A 22,078-nucleotide genomic window follows, 5' to 3' on the forward strand; every position below is an offset into this window, starting at 1 on the left:
TATCTCCAGACAATAAAAAACAAAAATCCAGGTTGAGCTATTTTTCAAGGGTTGACGTATGCACAGCTAAAGCAGTTAAGGCAAAGGATTATTCACAAAATGCATGTGTTGTAATAGTCACTGAAACAGGTTGTAGAATTTTAGGGAGAAATGATAACTTAAACATTCTTATAGATTTCCCCAGGCAACAGGCTGTTCCCATATGCAATCTGATTGGCTGAGAAGCAGCAGAGAAGTGCCAAATAAAGCAGGACAGCAGGCAATGAGAAGCCCACATATAGGTGCAGGGGCCAGGGAGCAAGGTGGTCTTGCTGAAATTTTCCTGGGATGTATGGAAAGACTAGCTATACAGAGAAACTATCTCGCACAGAGGAGCTTTAATTCACTGTGCCTAATGGTTAATGCACTGTCTGGCTATTACCCTGGCTAATACCCTGGGCAAACATTGACGTTATTGTTTTTATTACTCTACCTGAAGCTGTCATTGGGTAACTGCTCAGGTACCATTGTTGCTAAATAAGCCCCTCTGTGTTTTCTGAGGAAATGTTAACCTGCCACTTGAAATATCACAGAATCTTAAAGAAATATGTATTTTGGTTTTGCCTGCTACTGGAGAGAACCTACTATTGCAAGGTTGCGCTACAAGGGTACATTTAACTGATCTGGTCAGGGGTTACATTAGGGGGACTGGTACTCCATTAAGGATTGTGCTAGACAGTTTGCTTGCTCTGGAGTATAGGTCCCCGTGTTACCTTGGGTATGGTTGCACAGTGTATTATTATCCCAGTTTAAGTTTATGTCCAATTGAGCGATTTAATTGCCCACAATAGGTCTCTGCTACTGTGGGTGACTAACTGATGCCAAATGCCTTCCCACTGCCTACTCATCACTTCCGAAATCATGCAAAATGTCCTCCTGTAACTCCTTTTGTTGACGGTAGGAAGGCATTTTGGAGCAGTTAGCCGCCCTTGGTAACAGAGATCTATTGTGGGTGACTAAATCAATCCTTCGGATATTACCTTTATAATTTCCTTAGCATAGAGAGTCGGCCAGGGGGGCAATCAGGGCTGCTGCCCCGGGGGCCCCTGCTGCCCGCCCAACCCCTTCCCTGAGTGCACATATATAATACTTAACTTTGGTTTGTTGGGGGAGGCAGATCAGCAGCCCTGGTAAGCATGGGCAGGGCCCAATCTGACCCTCTAAGCATAGTGAAGATTTATTATACGTTAACCTGGTCTTTTATTGTATTTTCTCATGGGAGCACCACAGCTGTATTTCTTGGAAATCATTAGTTGTATGCAATTCAATGTGGAGGGTTCCCATGGTGGAGTCCAATGTGGAATCCCTGTCCCTGCTTAAATGCAGTTTCCAGTTGGCTGTGTGCCAGGCCACATTATTACATACCATACCAGGGATGCATGGAAAATAAGGTAAATGCCATTATCCCTCAAAACTACAGGGTCTTTGCTTACAGTACATCTTTGTGGATCCCCTTTATCTTCCTTCCAAATGTATATATTTAATTTCCGCAAAACACAGATACATGCCTAAACGGAAGAAAGGTTGAATATGTATAAAACTTTGCAGTTCAATTATTCAGTTAACTATAAGCAGAGTTTTGTAGCAAGTTTAGTAATGTCTAATAGACTCACAGGAGAGTACTGTGCATATTAAATCCGATCTGTGGTATTTTGCAACTCTCGGAGGTCCTTAGCTCCAGACGAAATGCAGCTGCAGACACCTACATTAATACCTCGAATATGTCAACTCCCATCTTACCTGTAGATCAGATTTAAAAATGTCTGTCTCCAGGGAAAGAGCAGGAAAATAAATCCTCATTTGCATGACTTTTTTTCCTCATTATTTCATTTTTGTAGAGCCCAGTGCCTTGGGAACATGATAAATAAGGATCTTAGCGAGAATAACAGAACGATCTGAATTACAATCACAAACATATTATGGTTAATTGTACAGCTAATGTATTCAGATGATTAAAAGCGTATCGCATATTAGGCTCCGCATTGTTCTGCGTTGCTTTAGGTCAACTACCTACTGAATAGAAACAGTAATAATAAACCGCACGTACAATCGGCTCTTAGATGTCAGATACAAAGAAGTCAGATATTTCTCATGTAAAATCCCAAGTGAATTCGTTCTTCTTGAGTTGGCAGCATGCCTGCCGTTTTTCTCCTTCTCAGCTTGCTTTGAACAGCCAACAGGAAAGGCAATTTGTACATTTCTGACACAGTAAGGGGAACTACATTTTACATCTTTTAAGTTTTTTTTTTTTTCAAAATGCTGTTTCAATATGTTTAAAAATGTACATGTTCTTTCAAAGATCTGAAATGGGAAACCATTTTTTCAAAATCCCTTTCTTTTTCACAGAAATGGATGGTTGAATGGCATTGCATACAAAAGAAAGTATTTGATGTTAGTGACAGTTTAGAAGAGAAGGCAGCTTAGAAGGCCAGTCTGATGCATCCCATTTTTGAATATCTTGATTTGCTCTCATGCTGTGATATGGTTTATTCAGTGCTGTCCTTATGGCCTTGATAATATCATACCAGCTCTCTCAAGCACAGCCTGCAGGCATTTGGGTTGTCACTTTTTTTTTACTATTATACTGGCCTATAGGTCAGGGTACAGGGTGGGGAAATGGGCAAAGTATAGGTGGGTCTGGCCTTATAAGGGGTAATGCATTAGCAGAGAGAGTCAGGGAAGGGAGTAATTCATAGGGCATTACAAATTTACTGCCAATTACATTGCCAGTAAGTTTGTAATTCCTGCCCAGCCGTAGCTGGTATTCTTAGCTGGTAACCCTACATACCATGTTTACTGTACAGTATCCAATTGCATGACAAACCAATGTCACCTAACCTCAGTATAAATATAAAACCAACTTGCTTTCTCCTAGAGGATATCATACTTACAAATGATTAATCATCAAAAATATTACAGTATACAAATATAAATCAGCAGTGGTATCCACCCGTTATAGGATGATTTGTGATGCCAAATCAAAGATTCCTAGCAAGGCGAATAAATGCTAATTACAATGAAGGTGGCATTAAAAATGTTTGTTGCAATACTTTGATCCTTAATATCAACAAAACAATAGTCGCACAAATCAATTTTCTTTTCTTATGCTACAAATAAATACGGTAGATGAATAAATATAACTGGGAGACTTCTGCAAAGTCATGCTAGTAACACACTTCTAGAAAACTACCAGAGAAGGGAAGGGACTTCTGCTGATGGCATTGTCCAGGTAAAGAACCTATTGAATTATTAGAGGCAAAAATCACACCAAGATACCTGACACTCTAACCTGGAGTGATTGGTAGATATGAAACTAATCAGTAGCAACATGGATAGTAAAGCTGACAGTGTGAAATACTCCAGCTACGCACAGAAAGCATGTTTTACACAGCTTTATAATGGGCCCCTTAAATCTTGTTCAGAAAAAGAAAAATAGCGAGGTACTCTGCAAGGAATGACTTAGATGGGGGGGGGGAGCTCATCCCTGATTTTTGTTTTTGTGAGTAGAGACCTCAGATTTATCATAGGTGACTAATTTTGCCGTGGGGCATTAGCCTTACTGCTGATTGGTAGATTTAGGTGATAAGAACAGTAGCATACTTTGCATTTTTTATTATATTTCCCCATTATCAGCTTGTCATAAACTGCCTACAATATAAAGGGGACCACAAGGATATAGTATTCAGTTTTGGTGCATATTGCATTTTCTACCTGCTATGGGGATGAGTTTTCCTGGCAGCTCCAACACCTGCAGCCTGCCATACACTGTGCTAGAGTGTGGCCTCGAGCTGCCATGCTACTTACATAGATAATATTTGGAGAAGTACAAATCTATGTTCAATGGAGGAATCAGTAAATCCTTTTAGCATGCTACCTGCAAAGTGCAAAGTCACTAGTGCATCTAGCTACTGAATGTGAAGGAAGCAGTTAAAACCAATAATGAGTACCTTGATTGCAGAAAATAACGGATCTGCAGTTTCACCGTGGCTTACACCATAGCACCATGGTAATTAGGTCTTATATCATTGTACCATTCTTTATGACTTACTTCTTTTTGCCTTTAGCTATATGTGGACTAGGTCTCTGTCCAAGGGATCAAAGTGGATTTCTTTGGTAAAATATTCTTCATTTCCCACTGGAAACTACTCAAATTTGCAACTTCTGTGTTAATGTGAAAAAAAGTCATATGATTTTAAGAATTTGGTTCGGCCAGAGGCATGGATTCGTCCAAATCCAAATTCTTATGAAAAAGGCTCCTGGATTCGGTACATCCATTATCCTTTCCCCATTTAGGTTTTTTAGGTGGTTAGCTTTGGTTGACATTGACAACCTTTAACAATTGCCATGTAACAAGCAGCTTTTTAGGGCACAAACGCCATCCTGTAACCAGATCAGACAAAGGTAAACTTCGTAAACTGTAGACGGAAGAGTGACTTTGATTCAAGAACTTTTAACCAAATTCACCGGATGCATTTATTACATAGATCCTCGGTCCATTTGTCCTTCATATCCAGTTATTCACTAAGCACTGCCTGAGCATATTAAACCCCATCCCAGTGTCTGTCTGGCATTTATGGGGTTATGCAATAAAAGACACTCAGTTTGCCCAGGGGCAGTAGCCCAACCAATCAGCAGGTAATATTTACTGGTCACCTGTTTAAAAGTAAACATCTTATTGGTTGCCAGAGGTTACTGCTACTGGGCAAACTTAGTGCATTTTATTGCAGATGGGTAATATTGTTGTAATGTAAATAAAAGACCATGCTTCACAGAGCTCCTTTCTGCCATTGTCTGAGGAATAACCTACACAAAATGTCTAGATACCTTTTAGTCTATATAGATATAGTCTAGTCCATGAAGAGTTTTTACAGGTTGAGTCTAGTCAATGACAGACCAAAATCCAAGTAGAGAATTAGACATTAATTAAATGATGTATTTGTTTTTAGTCTGGAAAAAGAATCCTGCAAGGGATCCATTTGCTATGATAACTATTGTCTGTTACCTCAAGAAATTAAAGGGGGATTCTATTGACCATTATCCCCAACTAGTGGCTCACAAGCAACATATTGCTCACAAACCCCTTGGATGTTACTCCCAGTGACCTCAAAGCTGGTGCTTGTTTTTGAATTCTTGTCTTGGAGGCAATTTTGGTTGCATAAAAACAAACAGAACCTTCTGTAGCCTGCCAGTCCATATAGGGGTTAACAAATAGCCAATAACAGCCATTATTTGGCATTTGCTTGTGTTGCTTCCCAACCCTTTTTACATTTGAACGTGGCTCACAGGTAAAAATGTTCAGAGACCCCCCCCACAGACAATCATAAATTTAGAAAATGATTCTGGTTCTGCAGGGCTTAATTTACTCATTCTATACTCATGTAAGTGAGAGTAATTCCATGCTAAAGTGTAACAGGCATTCCACCAGTTTTTATGGGCCACAGGATCTCAGCGGGGCGGTCATTTATAAACACTGGGCAAATATGTGCCTGGTTAGTAACCCGTAGCAACCAGTCAGATGATTTGCTTTCATGGTTCTACCGACAGCTGACTAAAAATGAATCATAAATTGGTTGCTCTGTGTTACTGCCCAGGTGCAAATTTACCCAGTATTTATGAATGAGTCCCACTGTTTAAGTACAATCTCACAATATTGTATTTGGATTATCACAACGATTAAAATAGGCAAGTATCACAGAAATGCTTTACTCTGTTAATCCAAACAGGGCTTAATCCCTTTCTAAGAATGCATTTTTAATTCTAAATCTTCCTAACTCTTTCTATATACTTTATAGTAAATCATGTGAACAAAGCCAGGCTCTTCACAAAGAATATAAAAAGCATAGCTTACTAGGCAAGATTTTCTGTTTTTCGGTTCTCCATTCAATTATTCAGACTGCATAATTCATGTTTCTTATAGATGAAGGAGCTACATTTGTTCCTCATAAAGTGATCTTGTAATTCTAATAAGAAGGCCATACATTGTTTTCACTCTGCGAAAGATACGTTTATTACACACAATCAATATACCTAGGCTTTCATTTTAGAAGGTCAGTTCATCAAGTCTTCTGTTTGGAATTATGTAGCATTATACACAAAGCAGAATGCAGATTTTATAAAGGGATGATTGATGCCTGAAATAATAAACACACTGTAAGGCACTTGGCATTTCAGGTACTGTCTGGCAAACTCAGAACACATTCATACAGTGTATTTAAAATAAAAGTTTTCATTAGCCTAAGCACTATATTTCCTAGTAACAACTATCTTTATAATATAATTAGAAAATTACACATTGCACATTTTTTTTTAACTTTTTTTTAATATTAAGCCTTTCCCATATAATATAATGCTACAGATACCCAGCAGCGCAAGTTTAAAGGAGAAATACTCAAAATGAAAGTAAAATATAGCACCAGTATATTGCTACCAATAAGTAGACATTAAATAGAATTATTTGGTGTCCATATGTTTCCCTATTGTATACATTTTTCCCACATCTATCCCTGCAAATGGCACAGAGGGTAAAGTGAGCTTATTTAGTTCTTAGAGATTGAGATAGATCCCTCAGTTCTGGCACGCAGCTCATGTATTCATAACAGGTCATTGTAATGGCATTAACGTCAAGGCTATGAAGACTCTATTTTGAGGTTATGGTGTGGCTGGCAGCGAAAGGGTTAAAGGGCACTTGACAAAGACATCCTTACCCTCCTTTTGGGAAAACCCTCTAAGCAACTATTGAAGCCCACACAAAAACTTGTAAATCAGGTACTCTCGGTTGCTTGTATTTCCATTGCAGCTAGATGGAAGACACATACTATCCCCTCTCTCTTGAAAGTACAACAAATGTATTTGAATGGCATAATGCAATTGAATACAACTTGGCCCACATACAAAATAAAATACCCCAGTTTCTCAAGATCTGGTCCTCTTCCCAAACCCGAAACAAGGTACCTTGGATGCAGTCAATTCTAGTTTTTTCTGGTTTTCCCTTTTGTTACTCCCTTTCCCCCATATCCCTGTCCTCTTATTATTTTTTGGGTACAACACAATATATACAGTGAGGAACATAAGTATTTGAACACCCTGCGATTTTGCAAGTTCTCCCACTTAGAAATCATGGAGGGGTCTGAAATTCACATTGTATGTGCATTTCCACTTTGAGAGACAGCATTTAAAAAAAAAATTCAGGAAATCACATTGTATGATTTTTAAAGAATGTATTTGTATTGCACTGCTGCACATAAGTATTTGAACACCTGGCAATCAGCAAGAATTCTGGCTCTCAAAGACCTGTTACTCTGCCTTTAAATAGTCCCCCTCTACTCCACTCATTAATCTAAATTAGTAGCACCTGTCTGAGCTCTTTAAAGACACCTGTCCACCCCAGTCAGTCAGACTCCAACTATTACCATGGGCAAGACCAAAGAGTTGTCAAAAGACACCAGAGACAAAATTGTGGACCTCCACAAGGCTGGAAAGGGCTACTGGGCAATTGCCAAGCAGCTTGGTGAATATAGACCAACTGTTGGAGCAATTGTTAGAAAATGGAAGAGGCTAAAGACGACTGTCAGTCTCCTAGGACTGGGGCTCCATGCAAGATCTCACCTCGTAGGGTATCACTGATGATAAGAAAGGTGAGGAATCAGCCCAGAACTACAAGGGAGGAGCTGGTCAATGACATGAAGAGAGCTGGGACCACAGTTTCAAAGATCACTGTTGGTAGAACACTACGCCGTCATGGTTTCAAATCATGCATTTCACGGAAGGTTCCCCTGCTCAAGTCATCACATGTCCAGGCCGTCTGAAGTTTGCCAATGACCATCTGGATGATCTAGAGGAGGCATTCTGTACCAAATATTAACACTGATTTTCTCAGGTGTTCAAATACTTATGTGCAACAGTGCAATACAAATACATTCTTTAAAAATTATACAAAGTGATTTCCTGAATTTCAGGGTAATTGTGCTTTGTGCACTCACTAGCAATGTGGCCCCCTGTCGACCTTCTCCAGCTCTAAAGTAAGTGTGATGATTGTACCATTCATTTTAACAGTTCCGTTGCAAATCTTTGCACTCTTTCCAACTCATTATCTTATATGTTTTTTAAACCCTGAAAATGAATCAGGCTAGAAATACCATATTTTATATACTGAACATATTGAACCAGCCTAAGGGTTTAGCATCTCCATCTCTTAGTGACCTCTGAGCAGCTGCCGTGAAGCTAAATTTAGGGATTATTGCAAATTATCAAGCAGTAAACGATATATATATATATATAGATATATATATATTATATATACAGTATATATATATATATATTATATATACAGTATATATATATTATATATACAGTATATATATATTATATATACAGTATATATATATTATATATACAGTATATATATTATATATACAGTATATATATATATTATATATACAGTATATATATATATATATATATATATTATATATACAGTATATATATATATTATATATACAGTATATATATATCATATATACAGTATATATATATTATATATACAGTATATTGTGAGTGGGCCCCTAAGCTCAGTAACTGACAGCAGCACAGAGCAGGTGCAGTGAATCGGCAGAAAAGAAGATGGGGAGCTACTGGGAATCTTTGGAGGCACAGATCTTCCCTTCTAAAGGGCTGTAATAGAAGCCCATACCCATCTTCTTTAGTTAAACTTTAATTCTCCTTTAAGGTCTTGAACCAGGTAAGGCCTTACCAAGGATCTTTAAAGAGGAAAAATTATGTTTTCATCCCTTGAATTAATGCTTTTTTTATGCAAGACGACACTTTATTTGCTTTATTAGCCACTTTTTTTACCTGTGAGGCCCCAAACACTTCCAGTTAGTGTATATCTATCTTTTATGTTATTTCTACTGAGGTGCATAACCTTGCAGTTATCAACAATAAACCTCATTTTCCACTTTGTCTCCCAGTTCTTCAATAGTTAAATTGCTCTGCAAAGGGCCAGCATCCTGCATGGAACTATTGCAGAATATGTACTAAATCCAGAAAGCAAATACATTTTCAAAAATGATTAATTTATAATATTAAAACAGTATCTTGCACTTGATGATAACTAAGCTGAATGGATTCATATTGATGGCAAGACAATCCTGCTGGGTTTATTAAATGTTTAAATGATTTTTAGCAGAGTTAGGGAATGGGGATCCATGCTGGTCACAAATTTTTTGATGATCGTATTATTTAATGAACTTGCTACAATAAGGTTACTGTACCTTATGTACCTCATGTACATGACAACTGTAGAAAAGAATCCACAGAGCTGCACTTGCATTCTGCCCCACAGCATGCTAAAATTTGTATGTAGCTGTGATTGAAAAGAAGGTCTTTCAAGTGGTGGCAGGGTATTGTCTTACCAACTTCAAGTGATATGGGCTACAGACAGAAAATGTGCAATTCATCAGTTATTTCTTCTCTGCAGAGATAAATTTCCCCCTTTTGTATCCCAATGTGTTATTACTGTTGCTTGCAAAGCAGTGATAGAAAACAAGAGCAAGCTTTTAATGGCAAGCTAATCAGAGCACGCAGGGTAACAAGCAGCTGCAACCGCACCTGTCAGGTAATCAGAGCACTGACATAAATTAGGACATCCTGCACATTTTAAACCGATAAGCATTTTGTTATTTTATAATGAGGAGCTTGTTATAATAAGTGCCATTATAATAGGATTTAGTGGAAGGAAGCAAATAAAATAGACTTGGAGTCTGATGAGTCAGCCTCACACGTGAGGGATTAATGTAATCTTGCCCCTGAACTGCCATACTGGCCAAACTATTTGGATTTAATACTGTCAGGTAATGAGTGCCTTGAAAATGGAAGTGCGCAGAATGTATGCAGCATTGTAATGTACTGCTCCGCAGCCCACAGCAGAGGGCAGTAGAAATCTGTGCTGGATCTCTGGCTTCTATCACTCATTCATATTTTTATTGTGCATTTTATTGAAACAAATAATGAACAGATTTATATAGTAATTATTCATTTACATACATAACATCATGAGCGAAATGTCAAAGATTGAAAGGTTGTGTTTGTATAGAGTTCATGGAGCAACTGTAATATCTTAATTCATAATTAAGATATGGTTTTATTTAGTCCATTATTTGCAATGGAAATAAAGTAAGGACATTAATGCTGAATAGTAAAGCTGAGCTGTTCCTGGCTTCTATTTAACAATATATTATCAGTAATTTAGTTTGGTCTGCCGAATTAGCCTGATAGCTTGGCCATAGGCCATGTTTCCACTTCTCCAGCCTTTCCCTTTAAAACAGTGCAAGTGTGCGGAAATGGCTGAAGCCCAAAATCAGCTGCTCATTTGAATCCTTTTATTAAAAAAAAGTCAGACTAATAAGAAACACCTGATGTGGGCCTGAAGGGATTCTAGGCGACAGTGCGCAATTCTTTTTCAAAGTGGGCCTTATTAACTCTTTTAGTGCTGTCTGCTGTAGAATCTATGGCTCCATCAAAAATACCATAGTGCCAACACTGTTGATTTTACAGTTCCATGTTTCTCTTTCATGTATGATGTGTGTATTCACTACAATACAACACGCAAAAATATCAAACAGAATTGAGTCTAAGACTTAGGGCACTTACATACGGGCGTTCCAGTGTGCTTTCTCATGCAGTGACTTTTTGATGTGTTACACCACATTTGAACGCAGGAGTTATCGAAGTCCATTATTTTCTATGTATCTTGCTCTCACAGGGTCGCACTACCAAATGCAGGTGTGAAGCAATGCATATTGAAGGGCCTGTAGAGGCTAATATTGGTGGGAATATTTAGAATATTATTCTGGTGGATAAGAGTAGACATATGAAACATAAGTAATTTTGAATCATATATTCACATAAGTGATGTTTGATGACATTTCAGTATAATGCCAGCTATTGGGTGTGTCCATCCTTGCCAGATGAGACAGAAGAAAATAAATCAAAATCATATCCTACTGAATATGGTATTTTTACACTTTGTCATGCAGGGGTATGCAGACTGAGGTATATGTGTAGTGCCCCACAACTAGTGTAGGGTACCTTACACATGCCTCTTCTGCCTACCTCTATCCCTAGCCTTGCTGGTTATTAGTGTGCTTTTCTTGTGAATCGCCCCCTCTGGGGTAGATCAGGAACACATAATGAAAAGTTTGAGCTGGTGTATGAGTTCTGACAATAATAAAACTCGTTTTTGAGAATTAACTATGGGACATTCTTTAAATGACATACAGTATACTGTATAAGCATTACTGCAACTACAGCTACTTGTGCTGTGGGACAAATTATTGAAGTAGTAAGATTTTGTATAAACCTGCCCCAAAAATATCTTTCCACTAAACATGGAACAAGGAACAAAGTACTCTACACTGTGCAAATATAAGCTATCCCCTTAGGGGCCCATTTTACAGAAGATTTTATAGGAAAAGTTCAAATTTTTTGTTTTGTTTAATTTTTTTCAAGATTTATGTATGTGTTTTTTTGGCATTATACAATTTTTTTCTCTTCATTTGAGATCATTCTAGGTAATTTTTTTTTTTAAAACCCACAAATATTTGAGATTCATAAAACTTTATGTGACTTTTTTAGACTGACAAAAAGCAAGCCAGGTTTAAGCTGCCGACAACCATTGACAGTCTGTCCTTGACACATTTTCAAGAAGTTAAATGCATTATTGTTTTCAATTTCACACACTTTTTAGGAGAATTTAATCACATCATTTTTTTCAATTTCACACAATTTCAAGGGGAAGTTAATTCCATCCCTATTTAACTCAGTTTCATGTGAAACTAAAATACATGGTTGCTTTCCAAGAATGAGTACCAATGCTTCTAAAAGGGCAATTTAGCTCTCATTTTATTCCATCTTCATTCCTTTATCACAGCATTCTCCCTCTGTGTTTACAATAAAAATGAAACTGGGTAAAATATAAAGACTGCGCAAAATAAAAAATATTTGTAATATAGTTAGTTAGGCAAAAATGTAATCTATAAAGGCTGGAGTGGTCAGATGTCTAACATAATAGCCAGAACACTACTTTAATCTCTCAGTTAGTCAGTGACTTTAGGGGGGGCCACATTGGACATAACTGTTCAGTTAGTTTGTGAGCATGCAGGTCAGATTAAAAAGCAACTGAACAGTTATGACCCATAGGCGCCCCCCCGTCAAGTCTATGATTGGTTACTGACTCCTAATAGCCTGTAAATCAGGAAGTAGTGTTCTGGCTATTGTTAGATATCTCCCTGCTCCAGGCTTTATAGATTACATTTTTGCCTGACTAACTATATTGAAAACATTTTTTATTTTGTGCAGCCTATCTATTTTACCCAGTTTCATTTTTACACTGAGCTATTCCTTTAAGGCACAACACAATTACACTATAACCCTCTCAGTTGGGCCAATGCAATGTTATCTTGGGAAAGGGAGCTACACCAGTCATGGCACAATCAAACAGAATAGTAGGACTACAAAGGTTCTTAACTATTATAAGGTTTATTTGATACACAAGGAGTAATCACATAGTACAATGAGATAGATGAGGCAGACTTAAGGAATGACTTTCATAAGCAAAGCAGCTGTACACTAGCCCCACTGTGGAAATGTAGTTGGTTGGCTTAATTTCACTTACTGCAATACCAACTAGCGGTCCGAATCCCTCCAGTGGAAACCACAGGGAGTAGAGGCTAACCTTATTCCCTTTTTCTTACTGTGGTCAGAATGGGAGCTTTCTAGCTAATACTGTCTAGCTTAGGAAGAGCCATGTCAGGAAATAGTCACCACCCTTTTGTACCAATGGGGAAGCTAACTCACCCAAAAGCATACCCCCCAACTGTCCCGCTTTGCGCGGGACAGTCCCGCTTTTTATAGTGCATCCTGCTGTCCCGGATCGTTCCATGAATGTCCCGCATTTCCGTAACATTGATGGAACGATCCGTAATAGCAAGATCCGCCTGCTGAAGCTGGGCGCTCCTGCTCCTTGCGCGGCTTCTCTCCTTATGTGGCTCCTTCTCCAGCGGTGCCAGGCCCTTTTATAAGGGGGGCACTGTGTATGAAGGGCACTGTGTATGAAGGGTACTGTGTATTGGGGGGCACTGTGTATGAAGGGCACTGTGTATTGGGGGGCACTGTGTATGGGGGGTACTGTCTATTGGGCCATTGGGGGCACTGTGTATGGGGGGAAAATCTGGTACATAGTTATAACTCACTTATAACTGACTGCCTTCTCTCTATATTTTTATTTTATATGTAGGAGTTGCTATATTGTTTTCCTTAGGTAGTACAGTATGAGGGCATAGCAAATTTGCGCCTGATCTCATCATTTCAACTATATAAAAGGAGTATTTTTAGAAAAAAATGGGGTGTGTTAATTGGGGTGTGGCCACAAAGGTGGGCGTGGTCAAAAAATTTGCTGAAATGTTGGGAGGTATGCAAAAGGCATAGGTTACATGGACCAAGACTTCCTTAGCTAATAGGGGATTTCATACAAGTAGGCAAATTCCCAAACCAGTAAAGCATTTAACCCTACAGGTCCCTACATCTGCTTTATAACATTTATCATGTAAAGGTATGTTGTGTTATGGCGAGAATTGTTTACCTCCTCCTTTCCCACTAGTCTTGCTTACTTGCTCTTTCCTTATCTACCTGTACTTCCACCTGCATTATTTCATTTTAACTCCACCTCTGAATAAAAACCCTGCTAAAGGTAAGGGCAGGTTTGGTCTCTTAAAATATCATTATTTTTGTCAATTATATATTGTTATAGAAGGGCAGAGACACATAGGGTTTTGGAACCAGAGATTGTGGTTGCTCAGAAGGTGTCACCAAATGGACAGGAATCTCCTGCAATGACAATTTCCTTACAAACTCTGAAATAATTGATGCTTGAAAATATGAATTAATATTTGAGGGCCGATTTTTTGTGTGGGTGCCAAGTACTTGCCATTATCAATTGCACTAACAGTGCTCCCGCTCAACTAATTCACTTGAAGCTAATGTGGCTGCTTACATCAACGACACAATTCAGTCTGTGCCCATTTATAAGGCAGGATAAATACTCAATTTCCTTTCAAAAAATATTTTATAAGTTTGAGTGAATAATTATTGTCCATATGAAAAAACAATATCTAAAAGATAGCAGATTATTGCACCCTAGATCCTGCAAGATCCCCAGATATTGGAATGTAGAATTTTTAGAAATCAAATGGCTAGCTGATTATATGAATATAAATATTGAGTCAAACTTGTATTTATCATTGTGTAAACCTGTAGGATTTATTATTACCAAGCAAGTGATATGGGGAGTCAGATCCTGCAGAAAGTTTTGGACACTGTTCATTTAAAAACAAAAAAAAAAACAAAAACAAAAAAAAACTTTCTTCTGGATTTGAAAGGGCTATGATCAGAATTACAGTAATTGAATGAACTTTGCTAGAAGCGCATACCCACTTGGAATGGAATTAAAAAATCCGAATTAGGTTTGTTCTAATTTAATCTATGCTGTAATAAATCCCAGTGTTTATTATTAATTAATTATGAATACGAATCGTTTGCACTAATTAGTTCCATAATCTCCCAGATCTGCCCTATCAGTCCTTGTCTGTTTTTTATAATTATATACATTTTTATCAAATGTTTCATACATTTTTTCTCCCTGTGTATGAAATATATAACATTTCACTACTGCTTTTTCATGAAAGAAGATTTCCTTGAAGTTTTTTCTAGCAGAGGATGTGGGGGCATTAATGCATGCATGTCCTATTTAGTTAGGTGGAAATTGGCATGTGCAATATACAGTATTTGGGGATTTTAATATTATCCCTCAAATCAAAGCATTTTTTTAGCAGTTTCTTCCTAATTAAAATTTGTATGAAAGGCTCCATACACAGGGGTAAGGGTTATGGTCTTGCAGTTAAAATCTAAATAAAAAGCCATTTTCAGGCTGATCAATCCAACCTATTTGAAGGAAAGGGGATGTACAATTCATTGCGCTAAAGCTAGAAATTAAATTGAAGTAGGCCAGAGTGAAAGCCTGAAGCATAGACTGCATAAAGCATTAAGCTTCATAAGGCAGTGCACATGTGATAAATTTGATCTCATTTTAGTATTTGCTATTCCGTTTACTCCTTCATTTGCTGTTCTGACACAGTTCATTACATTTTTGTGTTTTAATTTGTTCCCCCTAGCAGACACAACAGTATATGCAATACCCGGTGCATTAATGTGCAAAAAGATAATAAAACTGAAGATAATAACCCAGTATTATTTCTTATAATCATGCTATGATGTCTTAGGAACTTCATTATACAGAAACTCTATAAAATTCTGTTGCTACTAAGAGACATGGAAATACTGTGAGAGAATTAAAACAAATCTAAAATACAGAATTGAGAGTTAAACCAGGACATATTTAAATGTGTACTGCTAACTTTTGAAACTGTAACGGTGCTTCCTTTTACACTGTATTTTTTATAGCTCACAAAAACATATACAGGTATAGGACCCGTTATCCAGAATGCTCGGGACCAAGGGTATTCCGGATAAGGGGTCTTTCCGTAATTTGGATCTCCATACCTTAAGTCTACTAAAAAATCAATAAAACATTAATTAAACACAATAGGATTGTTTTGCATCCAGTAAGGATTGATTATATCTTAGTTGGGATCAATTACAAGGTACTGTTTTATTATTACAGAGAAAAAGGAAATCAGTTTTAAAATTCTGAATTATTTGGTTAAAATGGAGTCTATGGGAGACGGGCTTTCCGTAATTCGGAGCTTTCTGGATAACGGGTTTCCGGATAAGGGGTCCAATACCTGTACTAGAGTTCATAATTAGAATAGACAGAGCAGACCCAGCAATTTCATGGGCCCAGGGATTTTAAGCACCAAATGGAATAAGTAGTGAACAGCCACCATTTCTCATGTCACACAATGCTATCTTCCAAGGAGTCTCTAGATAAGCAGTTCATTAACAATTTGGTATAACAACACAGTTCAGTCACTAAGGGCTCTGGCACACGGGGAGATTAGTCGCCCGCGACAAAACTCCCTGTTCGCGGGCGACTAATCTCCCCGAGTTGCCATGACCCGCCATCCCACCGGCGAACATGTAAGTCGCCGGCGGGATGGCACAAGCGGCGGCGCGATTTCCCGAAATCGCCGAAAAAGACTCGCGAGTCGCGACAAAATACGATAAAGTCATGACGGCGACAAAAAAAGTTGTGACAAATACGAAAAATCGCGACGATGGCGAAAAATTCGCAAACTTTTCGTTTCCAATACGATTTTTTCCCTTTCGGGATTCGGATTCGTGGATTAGTAAATCTGCCCCTATGAGTTAGCTTCCTGCTGATTGGCTCAGATCCACATTCCTAAGGGGGGGAGTGAGTTCTTAGCATTCTTGAGGGAGGGGGGAGCAGGAGAGAGCAGAGAGTAGAAAGCTGCTTGTCTCTGGCACAGGAATTACAGACACAAGAAATCTTTTTTCAGAGAAATCAGTGCAGCGTTTCTGTGAGTGCTTATGGCTGTATTTACATAGATCTTTCTGATAAAGCTTACTTTAAATGCTGTGTTGATTATAAATCATGGACAACAAATACATTTGAGTTATATATTAGCCTATTAAAAGTTTGCTTAATCTTCTGTCTTTTTCCTATTATACAAGTTATATTAAAGGATGGCCATTTTGTTAGATTAATCACTTTCCTATGCGAGCCATGGGAATATGAACAATGAATACGACATGTGGTGTGGAAAAATCAAATATTAAAATATAAATCTGAACATTCATATATTTCTGTATTTGTTTTCAAATGTACATCCGTAAATCTATTAATTGCTAAGCAGAAATGTTTATTATACTCATTTTTCATGCCCATCTGATTTGTTTGACTAAATTTTAAGGAACATTCTGTATCTATTAATGTTCTGCTTCACATTCACTATTCAATTGAAATGTAAATGAGTCAAACATAGGAAGGGTACACAGATTCAATGATCAGCCACAAAAATGATATTTATCTTGCTTAGCGAAAAGACAGAGAACTTTATTTACTTTTCAAGGAACTTTAAAAGTAAATACACATCAACCAAATGTATGCTGAGTCTATGGTGTCTTTTAGTATTCACTTATTTAATAGTATAGACATATTTATTTAAAGGCAATACTCATGGAATAACAGGAAATTGAGAACATCGTACAATAGAAACATATATATGATTTCAGAAAAATTAAAAGTGCATTTGAGTGAGAACAAATCTCTTATTCCTCTTATAATTTGACGATTCCCAAAAAAGGGTTTTTCAAGATTTAAGGACTAAAGGGACCACCATAAAGGGCAAAAATATTCCTTCCCCTCGAGGTCAAATTAATATATAGTATACATAGGTCACCTTGATACATAGGTTTAAGAAAACAAGTTGTTCCACATTTATAAAAGGAATTTATGAGTGAACCCTCATATGTATTAAGTGGCACATAGTTTTCTTAGGTGCAGTAACCCAGGGGAACCCATTTATTTATTTATATTTATAACCAAGATATAAATTGCAAATGACCCTGAGTAAGTTAACATTCATTTTATGTTTGGGTTAAATCTTTAACCAGTTGCATGATTTTCAATGGGGACGTAAATACAATGTAGTCAATGTCACACCTTGTGTCTCAACCCTTTCTCCTTGTAGATTGCAAGCTCTTTTGGGCAGGGCCCTCTTCACCTCGTGTATCGGTTATTGATTGCTTTATATGTTACTCTGTATGTCCAATGTATGTAACCCATTTATTGTACAACGCTGCGGAATATGTTGGCGCTTTATAAATAAATGTTAATGTTAATGTTAATGTAATGTAATGTAGTAACTGATCAAGTCATATTATTTTACTGAATACATCAGGTGCTTATTACATAAATTTAGCCTCTGGAAAATCTCATTTAAATTATATAAAATGTAATATAAGGCCGTTTTATAGCAGCATAGAGCAACGTATGTATAAACGTTATGACTAAAAGATGTTACTGCAACAATCACATAAAATACAGTACAGGCCATATAATCAGGGCATTGGTTTAAAGGAAATGATCATTTACGATGAAAATCTGTAGCTTTTGAGTCAACCTTTGGAACAGTTGGCAAGCTCATATCGTGGTATGATTCTATTAACCTGCAGGTGTCAGCAAATCACAGTTGAAGTAATAAGATCCAGCTGCAGTGGCAGCATTTTTTACTATGGACACATCTACAAATCTTATTGAAATTAGAGGCTCCAAACCTACCTCCTGTTACCAATACATGCATGTGTGCAGCCATTGAAAGAGCAATAATCTTTCCTGGTGCAGTAAATTTCTCTTTTTATTGCCAATACTGAAGACGGTTTCCTCTTTATGAATCCTTCATTCTACTTCCTTTGAGAATGTAAGACAATACAATATGCTTTCTATGAATGCATTACAAAAATGTTGAAAGAGCATTTCTCTGAATAGTACCAAAGGGGTTGGTATAATAAAGCTATAGCTTTCTCTCTACAAAACACACATGATCTGACTTATAATTACTTACTATTGCATTATATTTTCAGGAATTAAATATTTGTGTACACACTGATGCAGTTAATAGTGTTCCTATCAATGAGCATGCAGTGAGCTAGTGTGTCAGTAGGAAGGTAGACATTGGCATATGTACATGGGATGGCCTCACAAATGACAGTTTATTGCAGTGTTTTGTCATTCTTTTCCCCTGAAGAGGTTCAGCATGGAATGTGTATAATGTGCCCAGGGACCTAATGTAATAGCTTAGTTTGCAGGTTGACTCTCTATCTGGTTCTCCTTTCATAAATGCATTATTTTATTTTTCTCACAGGTTGGAAAATTGTACATCATTTTCATGGTTATTATAACATTGGCTTTATCTGTTAGGGGATTCGGCTTTTGTATTAAAAAAGGCAAAGCAGAAGAACCATTTTATTTCTGGATGGGCTTAAAATGTGCTGTTGACTTTTCTGGGTGAAACTACATGCCAAGGTTATTGCAGTTGTAAGTTAGTACTAAAATATATTTGTCATGTTTTGTTAGAGATGATCTTTCACCATTATCTGTAACAGAACAGCTCCACAGGCCCTTATAAAAGGGGGAAATATCTAATTTATAGGTTATTCAAATTTTTTTGCGCGCAATATAAAGATATTGCGCGCAAAAAATGTTTGAATAACCTATAAATGAGATATTTCCCCCCTTTTATAAAATTCAGCATACAAAAGGTGATCACTACCCTTTTCATTTATTAAGGCGTATGATTAGGATTAAAAAAGCAAAGCAACAAAAGAAAAAGAAACTACCTGCACAGGTGCTTTAGTTTGAATTCATGCTACATAGCACCACAAATTATGGCCACTGTGAGCTCTAGGGCCACCTCCCCAAACTCATATTTAGGAAAGCTGAATTTCTAAGCCCAGCTGTCCAGTCACAAAGCAGTGAGATCCACATGAAACGGCAGTATGAAGCTCTCTACTGAGAAATATTAAAGCATAAGTAAGCCTTTTAATTTAAAATTCCCTAAAATTACTTCAAACATAATACTATACCTTTCTCCCTGCATGCAGATTTACTTTGTTTCTCTATTACAACCAGCTGAACTGCATCTCATTTACTGACTTCCTTTTCTAGCGTGAAGCCCTGCCCCCTTTTGCTTTCTGAGCACTTCTCTCTCCAACTATGAAGACTTTAAAGAGGTGCCTACTGGGCATGCTCAGTGCCTCTGCTCCAACTAAAATAAATGAGGTGTGTGCAGTCGGCACCTCTTTGAGGTAATCATATTTGGAGAGGTGGAGTGCTCAAAAACAAAAGGGGCGGGCTTCAAGCTAGACAAGGAGGTCACTAAAAGAACTGCTGTTCAGTTGCTTGTAATAAAAAAACAATATAAATCTGAATGCAGAGAGAAATGTATATTATTCTGGATTAGTTAATTAGTTAAATAAGGGCATTTTGAAGTGCTCTTGTACTGTATCTAATTGTATTCCATAACTAGACAAAACCTCTATTTTATATATAAAAAAGGAAGCTGTGGGTTCAACACACCATGAAATTAATTTAAAATACCTTTGCTCACACAGGCAATTAAAATAAATTGCAATCTTAATGAGTAACTTGAATGGCCATTTTGCACTATTTGCACAGAATATATGTAACAAAACAACATTCTGCGGCTCGAGGAAAGCTACATCATTTACTATACTCTATGCGTATGTTATCCATTATTACTAAAATGCTAGGAGAACAGACCGTGGGCTTTCATTATTCAGACATCCAATCATGAAACCCGAACAATACTGCAAAACTGTCTCTGTTTTCTTATTTGGACGGGAAACAAAAGGAAACAAAGTGTGGGAATCAATGGTGCAGACACAGACACAGTCATAATGTTAGCAAACCATATTTAATACCCTTCAGATAAGACAACAAAAAGACAGCGGCTTACAATGTGTGATTGTGGAAGAAACTATGGCACACACAGAGGATTGTTTTGAAAATGAATTTACATACAGTCTCTCTTTCAAATGTGATACTTTTTTACTAGAATGCTAATTAAATGCTGTTGCCTGTAATCCATGACCTTTCCAGTCTGCTATTGTAAAAATCCAATTCATTTTAAAGAAGAAAAGCAATGTATGCTGAAGGGAATTGAAGGAACACCAAGAGACTAAAAGAGCTTTCCTGTCTTGCTTGGTATATAGGAAAAAATGAGGCACTAGAAGCTAAATAGAAAAGATAAGATTAAAAAAAATGTTCTAGACTGGATTTCTTGGTACAGGCAATTTAAAAAGTTATCTATAAAAATAAAGCTCTTGATACATGCACTACTGCAGTAAGACCGGGGTAATTTGTCATATCTAGTACACCAACAACATTCAGATCTCTGAAATAGCTTCTCGCTTGTTGATTGGTTGCTTTGGATCACTATACTTTGAAAAGTTAGCAATTTTTGGGACATAACCACTAATTCCCAATTTGAAGTCAATAAAACATTCTTTGCCTGGAACCATTCATGCAGCACCTCTTTTGCGGGGTTATTTTGTGCAAGGTTAACTTTCAGAAAAGACACAATTATGTGAAGATGATATTGCTACTGTATTACCGTCTAGTCTGAGTTGGAATTAAATCAAGTGAGAGCCAAAATATCAAACAAGCTGAATGGGAAGAAGAAACAATGTCAACAACCATGGCCTATACGTTACTGTTCCCAACCAATGGACATGCAAGGGGTCATACATAGTATGGCTGCATTTCTCATTTGGGCTGACAGCCCAATAAAGTAGAGATATGGCTCATCTTCAATTTCTCTTCAGCTGATGCACCATAGTCATGCTGCATTGACTGTTGAAATTTTGAAATCAAGCAATGTTAGATCTGAGATGAACGAGTGCGGCACAAGACCAAAACCATGATAATAACTTTGTTTGTTTTTTTATTTAGTATGCCACATATTTTGTAATTTGCAAACAATGTTTGAATTCATTCTTTAGGTGTCCAATACACTATAAGATCCGCTCCTTTGGCAAGGTCTCCAGACAGGCAGATCTTTCCTTAGGTGGGCAATATTGGGCTAATTTGATTGAAGGTGCCTAAGGCCAAACAATGGAATTATAATTATGGGTATTGGAGCTGTATGAGCGAAGACTGCATGAATGAACCAATGTGTTCCTTAATCTGCCGGGAGAATCAAACCTGATATCTGGTGAATTTTCGGCCAGATATCAGTAGAATAGGCCCATTGGGGTTCCCCTTTTGTGGCAAATATGCTGTCAAATTGGTCTAACAGGACTTGAATCAGCAGCTTAAATCTTCCCGTGTATGCTATCTTTGGGGATTCTAAGCTAGTTCGCTAAATCAGGGATAATTAATGGTGCACCTGTATTCTTTTAAAGGACATTAAAAAGGACGTTTTTGAAAAGTGGACACTGTAAGACTTTATGTAACCATAGGTTACAGAGATAAGCAGTGAATTAC

The sequence above is a fragment of the Xenopus tropicalis genome, chromosome 3 (assembly GCF_000004195.4).
Source record: "Xenopus tropicalis strain Nigerian chromosome 3, UCB_Xtro_10.0, whole genome shotgun sequence".
In the NCBI taxonomy this organism is placed as follows: domain Eukaryota; kingdom Metazoa; phylum Chordata; class Amphibia; order Anura; family Pipidae; genus Xenopus; species Xenopus tropicalis.